The 7,030-nt window shown below is 48.7% G+C and overlaps 1 pseudogene; it reads right to left on the bottom strand.

Annotated features, from left to right (window-relative positions):
• Window positions 1–4,314: 4,314 nt before the first annotated feature.
• LOC112118230 lies at window positions 4,315–5,308 on the bottom strand (annotated as a pseudogene).
• Between the last annotated feature and the right edge of the window lie 1,722 nt (window positions 5,309–7,030).

Raw genomic sequence — 7,030 nt, 5'->3', positions numbered from 1 at the left:
CTGTTCCCTGTTTGCCACTTATGCTTGGGCTTACTCAGCCAGCTCCAATACACCTTTTCTGATTGGAGCGGGCATGAGAAAGATCTGGCCCTGGATTTCCTAATGAGCACCCTGTCACACACCTCCCCCCTTATGAGCCTCCAGGTTCGTGTTTCCTCAGCCTCTCCGCCCCTGTTCAGTGGGTTTCTTCCAGGGAAACCTCTCCCCCTCTTTCAGGAGATTACCTGCGTCATCGCCTGGGGGTTCCTTCATCCCCCACCGGGAAAAAGTACACAGGTTGGGGAGTGGATGGCCCCGTAGCTCTGCTGCCACCCACAGGTCCTCACACATATTGCACCCCTTGGGCATCCCCTCTACTTTATCCCCTTTCCCTCCAGTAAGGGGTCAAGGTCAATCCTGACCTCCTGCTGGACACTCCGGACCTCGGGTTCTCCCAAGCCACCAAGCGGGCTCCCCGTTTCTTCTCTGGGAGGTGCGTTGTGGGGAGTTCCAGTTGCCCCTTTTCTCCCTCTAAGGGGCTTGGGCTGACCATCTACCCCATACCTCCTTCCCTCTGTCTACCCTATCCGGGCTCTGTTGTCTAAGGTTCTAATGTTCATTACCCCGAGAACCTTGCTCCTCTTCTTCCCGCAGGGGCTTCTCAGAATAAGGGTCCCCACACCCTTCTTCAGGGAACCTTTCCTTCTCCCTCAGGGGTGGGGGTGAGGGGCAGTCTGTACCTAACACAGTGGGGTATGGTAACCCTTCTACCACCCCAATCTGCTTCCATTTAAAGCTGTCCCACACTTCTAGGGGCACCTTGGCCACCAGGCAGTATCTCCTATCCCCCTGGATATACTCCAGGGCCATCTGTGCACCTGGAATTATCCAGTGCGGTTTTATCAGCCACCTCTGGACGAGCAAGCAGGCTGAAGCCATATCCATCAAGCCCCTGTGGGGTTTCTTCCCCCTTCCACCCTCCCACTGGGATGGCGGACAGCCTCTGCCTCCTTGTCCACCCTCTAGCATTAGTCCAGCCACAAAATTCAGCCCACCCACATTCCATATCTGGGAAGTCCCTCTTTTTATGTCCAGGCTGCCCACACTGCCAGCAAACAATCACGCCGGCTCTACTGGGAGCTCCTTGGGGTTCCTCCTTCCTCTTGGGGCCTTTCCCAGGAAGGGGTTCCTTCAGCTTCTTCCCCAACTCTGTCTTTATAGGGTCGGCCCTCCCTTCGGGGGAAAGTCTGCCACTGCATACTCCTCGGTCAGCTTGACTGCTGCATCGACCGTACTTGGCTGATGTCACCTGACCCAGACTCTGATATTCTCGGGGAGGCTCTGTAGCAATTGTTGTAGGACAAAGGCGTCCATTATCTCCCCTACTGTTTGCATCTCGGGCCTCAGCCAATGGGTGGCCCAGTCCATAGGGCTCTGGGCAAATGCCCAGGGCCACACAGGCCCCATCCATTGGGCTGACAGGAACTTTTAGCAGTATTTCTCTGCTGACAGGCCTGCCCAGTCTAGGATGGCCACCTTCACCGTCTCATAATTCCAAGCCTGTTCCTCACTCAAGGCAATGTAGGCCACTTGAGCATCTCCCACCAGGTAGGGAGCCAACCATAGGGCCCAGGTTGCCCTATCCCATCCAGCGCCTATGGCTACATGCTCAAACATACCGAGAAAGACATCCGGGTCATCTGCCAGGACCATTTTACAGAGTCCCAAGCCTGGCGGTGAGGTGCCATCCCCTACTGCAGGACTCACCATTCATTGCAGGAGTTGCTGCTGCACGCTGGCCTGCTCTCTTACAAAGTCCTGTAGGCTTCTCTGCTGGTCTGCTTACTAGGTTAGCAAGGCCGGTCTCTCAGCCTGGTGGGACTGCTGGAAGCCTTGCAGCGCCTTCTGCATCTGCTCCTGATGTTTGATGAGCCATTGCAGGGTCTCATCCATCTCTGGGCTGCCAACCATGTCTGTTGGCTCAGAATACCAGACAAGCCCCCACATGTAACAGGGTGCAGGTGGGCCCCTCTATCTTTGGCCACTTCTGCACCCACAAGCCAGCCAGAGACCTCTGCTTTGGTGCAATAACGCATGCTCTTTATTTACAGTACAAGTTCCCACCATTCTCTCAGGGACTGAGAGCTTCTGCAGCCAGCAGGAGAGAGCAGCCTCTAACTCCCTAGCGCCTCCCTTTCCTCTCCCAGTGGCTTCCTTCCTACCAGCCTTTATGTAGCCCTGGCTAACGAGGCCAGCAGCTGTTCCCCATTTACCACTTAGGCCTGGGCTTACTCAGCCAGCTCCAATAACCCTTTTCTCATTGGAGCTGGCCTGACAGAGGTCTGGCTCAGGCTTTTCTAGCCAGCACTCTGTCACATCCGGCAGCTCCTTTATCTCCATCCAAGAGGTCTTCCGCGAGACCTCTCCGGGCTGCCGATTTTCTACCAGGACCTCCCCTGAAAACTGTTCTCAGCGACTAGGTCCGTGGCGGCCACCGTGAGGGCAGATCTCCTCACGGAGCCCCCGCTACACAACCCCCAGCTCCGTGTGCAAGTGGTGGAGTCCCCCTCAGTGTGCCAGAGGTTGGTCCTGGCAGAAGTCACCAGAATCGGAGACCTCCTGGACTACGACCGGGAGACTGGCTGGACCCCCTGACACTCGCTTGGCGCATGGGGCTCTCCAGGCCTTGTACTCCCTGGCGCGTACTCCAGGAGGTCAGGGCCGCTTTACCACCTGCTGCTTGAGTCTACCTCGACAGGGTTCTGCGAGAGGGCATGCCTGGTCCACCCTCCACCCTGGGCCCTCCAGACCTTTTCATCAGGCCCCTGCCCCGTGGACCCAACCAGCCTCCCCATCGCCCCTTCACCGTGAGCCAGCTGCACAATTTGCAGCCGGTTCGTTTCCAGACCTTGCCAAGGAAACATCTATACACGCTCGTGCTCCACACCCTCCACTTCCTCACCCTCGCGTCCCGCCCCAACACAAAATAGCGGGACCTCCTGCCACCTTTGAAGGGTGAGTAGCCTCGGTGGGCCAGCCTATATTCCACCCTAGTCCCGAATCCCACCGGGGATATCAGTTGGCGGCTCCTTCATGGAGCCGTGAGCACGGGCGTGTACTTGGCGCCGTTCACCCCCGTCCCGGATGCCTGCCCCTTCTGCGGCATGAGGGAGACCGTGGCGCATGTTTACATGGAGTGCACCAGGTTGCAGCCCCTATTCCGGCTCCTCTCGGCTATCCTTTTACGTTTTTGGTTGCACTTTTCCCCCTCACCTTCTTCTCTATGCACTCCCCATCCGTGGCCCCACAAAGTCACAAGACCTCCTGGTCAACCTCTTCCTAGCCCTGGCTAAAATGGCTATCTATACAACCAGGGAGAGGAGGTTGGCCGATGGGGTCTCCTGTGACCGTAGGGCCTATTTCCGATCCTCCATCCGCTCACGCATCCGGGCACAGTTCCTCTGGGCGGTGTCCGCTGGCTCCCTTGATGCCTTTGAGTAGCAGTGGGCGCTGTCCGGGGTTCTCTGCTCGGTGTGCCCATCAGGTTCCCTTCGTTTGACCCTTTGACCTCACTCCCATCCCTGTTATCTCATTAGTTGTCCCCCGGAATCATTTAGTTTCCAGTCCTGTGGATCTTCCCCTTAGGCTGGGGGGAGGTCCTTTAGTAGCACTAAAGGAGATCCTTTAGTAGCACTTCCTGGCTACCAATAGGAGCACCTTGTCACGTGGCTCATGGAGGACAATGCTGAACTCATATAAAGACATGGTATTACGGCAGCCTCCTCAGGCCACTGTAGGGCCACAGCACTACCTGGAACCTTCACGCTGCTGCTGTTTTGTTGTTGTTTTTTGACCATAGATTGTTCGGTATATATTAATGCATAACATATGCAACAAAACTGATCTGCAATTTCTTGCATAAACATTCAGGCTGAGGCAAAACACTTTGCAATACAGTCCTTTTCTGTACAAAATTTTAGGCAAAACTACACGTTTACTCTTTGAAATTCAGCCCTTCCAACATTTGAAACCCCAGGATTTTCTTTGCTGAAAATTGTCACATCAGAACTCAGTAATTGCTTCCCTCACCCATTCACTTCATATGAAATCAAGACAGGAGAGTAGTCTGTGCTGAAATAAGCTGAAGAAGAGGTTCCAATAATTTGAGCATGACAACAGTGGTTTAATACACTTGGAACAGTGGAATATTGTGCGTATCTTATGTGCATATCCTATAGCTTCATTTATTAGTGCACTGGTTCCCATTTCTAAAGTCATTGCACAGCAAATTTAAGTGGAATGAGAGAGCAAGCTTTACAGTCTCACACATTAAATTTAGGCTCCGGCTGCTTTCTTCTCTGGCAGTTCTTTCTTAGGATCCTATTTCAACTTGTAATCTGTCAAGGCAACCTTGATTTCATCTTTTGCCAGCATAGAGCAGAGTAGTTTAACTGGAGGACTGCAGAGTTCTTTAGCAATATCAAAATTTCTGATAGTCAAGTCTTTACCAACAGTTTTTCCTTTAACCCACTCCATGGCCAGTGAGCTTGAGGCAGTTGCCTATCCACAGCCAAATGTTTTGAATCTTGTATCAAATTTTTTTCCATTTTTGTCCACTTCAGCCTGTAGTTTCATCACATCTCCACAGGCAGGAGCACCCACTTATCAAGTACCAAAGATTCTTACCAGTCTTATCAAGGGAGCCCATATTTCTAGGATTCCCCTAGAGATCCACTACTTCCTCATGATACCCCATTGTAGGACCTGCCAGCTCTAGAGGTGCCACCCCACTCCAGTGCTCAGCGCCATCATCTTGTTTCGGAGGAGCCAGTGTGCTGTTTTGCAGCCTCACCCTTCACATGCCTCTCCTTCACCCGGTCTCCAGCATACCCCCTACACCAGGACTTTGAGGGGGGTCCTTAGGAGGCAGCTTTATTGCTGTCTTCTACAGTGACTGCCAGGGAGATCTTCCTACACCTGGATACAAGGCTTTCAGGGCCCCTTTACATTGCTCTGACCCTTTTACTTGGCATATGGGGATAGGATCAGAGTCTTACCCAGTCTCCCTGTCCTATAGATCTTAGGGTAATGAGTTTACAGGTGGCCAAAGTTTACAGGCCTAAGAGACACAAATAGTCTTCAGATAAACTTTCAAACTTGTGCGTCCTTATCCAAACCTGAACTCCAACCTTCTGAGGTTAAGTCATGATTATTCACCATGGACCTATCCAAAGCCTACTAAAGTCAATGTAAAGACTCCCTCTGACTTCAATGGGCTTTGTATCAGACCCTGTACAATTAAATCCAACATGACATCAATTACAAGCATAGCCATGGAGAGCAAACCTTTCTGTCTTCATTTGTCTTTCCCTAATGTTATCTGTTCCATATTGCAATACTTCAGGTCATTGATCCCCATTCTGCAGACTTCAATGGAATGTGTGATATAGCATCTCACAGTGAACTGATTCCCCTTGATTAAAAAAAAAAAAGTTAACACTTTTTAAATGTCTGGTTGTTTTACCTTTATTACTTGTTTGGTTCAAACCCTGGTACAAGCACATTGAAGTGATATTTTTTGTCTTAGCTGGCCTACACAGTAAGTTATTTGTATGTTCAGGATACAAAAATCAAAAGAAAAAAATGAAGTCCTTTCACTGTAGCTATTTAAAACACCCCCAAGCAGAGAGTTAAATAATGATCTGACCATATATGATGGATGTTACATTAGTCTAGAAATCTGAGTTTCAGCTATAGTCCTACTCTCTATCATTTTTTAAAAACTCCCTGTGGCAATCTCTTTGAAAGTGGCTGGCAAGTTTTTGTTCTTTATAGATCTCATATTAGTACAGAATTAGACAACTATGAGCCTGTGTCTGCCACTCTTACCCTGAATTGGTATGAGTACAACATGAGTACACTTTCCCACCTCCAACCCCCATGAAAAATGTCTGCTTTCTACAGAGGATTTTACCTTCTCACCAACAAACATCAAACTCAGAAAATGAAAACTTTAACCAGAAATTGAAAACAATTTCACTCAAATTTTTCAATCAAAAGTCAAGGGAAAAAAATATTCTGAATAGCTCTAAAACATTAATGATTATGAAGTGCTCAGATGTAATGGTGGAGACAGAGGGGGGTTCATAGAAGTACTTAGATAGGGGTGTGTGTGTGTGTGTGTGTGTGTGTGTGTGTACACACACCTATGATACAGTACATGCACACTGTTCTACTTTTGCTTGGGCAGTGGCTGCATTCGGTTATGTTCCTCTCCTATATCAGTGGTAGAGCAGATTTAGGGCAGTGTTGCTGAATTGGAATCAAGAAAGCCAACTTCCGGCATGTTTTCAAACAGGCTTTCTGGTATGCACCTCTGGGTATAACCAGTCAGAATTTGACCCATTGGGTATAATACAGTAGTTTTCTGTACCTTTATATTTGGTAATGGGTTTCACACTTCGGATGTACCCGAAACAAAGTGGAAAGGCTGGTTTCTTTCTACTATATTCCCTTTTTCCCCCCATAGCTGTTTGGGTTACCTGGGAAACAGCTGCAAAATGAAATTGAATTGGTTGTCAGATTGACAGCAGTAGGTAGAATTTTTAAGACACAAGATGCACAAAAAGGGAATACATGTCAATGAAATTGTTGTAATATTTTATTTGAAATATGAAACAAACGGTACTCAATCTTAGGTAGGCTATACTTTTGAAAAGTTTCCAGCAAATTGATCCTGTTGTAGTAGCATGTTAATTTTTGTTGAATTGGGGAAACAGTTCCAATTGCTTTAGAGTTGTTGTTTTTTAAAAGAAGAGATTTAGGTTGAGCATATTGTGTAAATACATGTTTACCGTTGTCCAAAATAAACTTCAGTACATAAAAGCTGTTGCTGTTTTATCATCTCCTGCAGTGTATGTATTTGTTTATATATAAATGCATTTGGCTTGCATTTGTAAAGTAACTGGAAGAAGGAAGGAAAGAAAGAAAGAAAGAAAGAAAGAAAGAAAGAAAGAAAGAAAGAAAGAAAGAAAGAAAGAAAGAAAGAAAG

The sequence above is a fragment of the Terrapene carolina genome, unplaced genomic scaffold, assembly GCF_002925995.2.
Source record: "Terrapene carolina triunguis isolate 2854851 unplaced genomic scaffold, T_m_triunguis-2.0 Scaffold210, whole genome shotgun sequence".
NCBI lineage: Eukaryota > Metazoa > Chordata > Testudines > Emydidae > Terrapene > Terrapene triunguis.
This window is presented reverse-complemented; position numbering and strand designations above follow the sequence as displayed.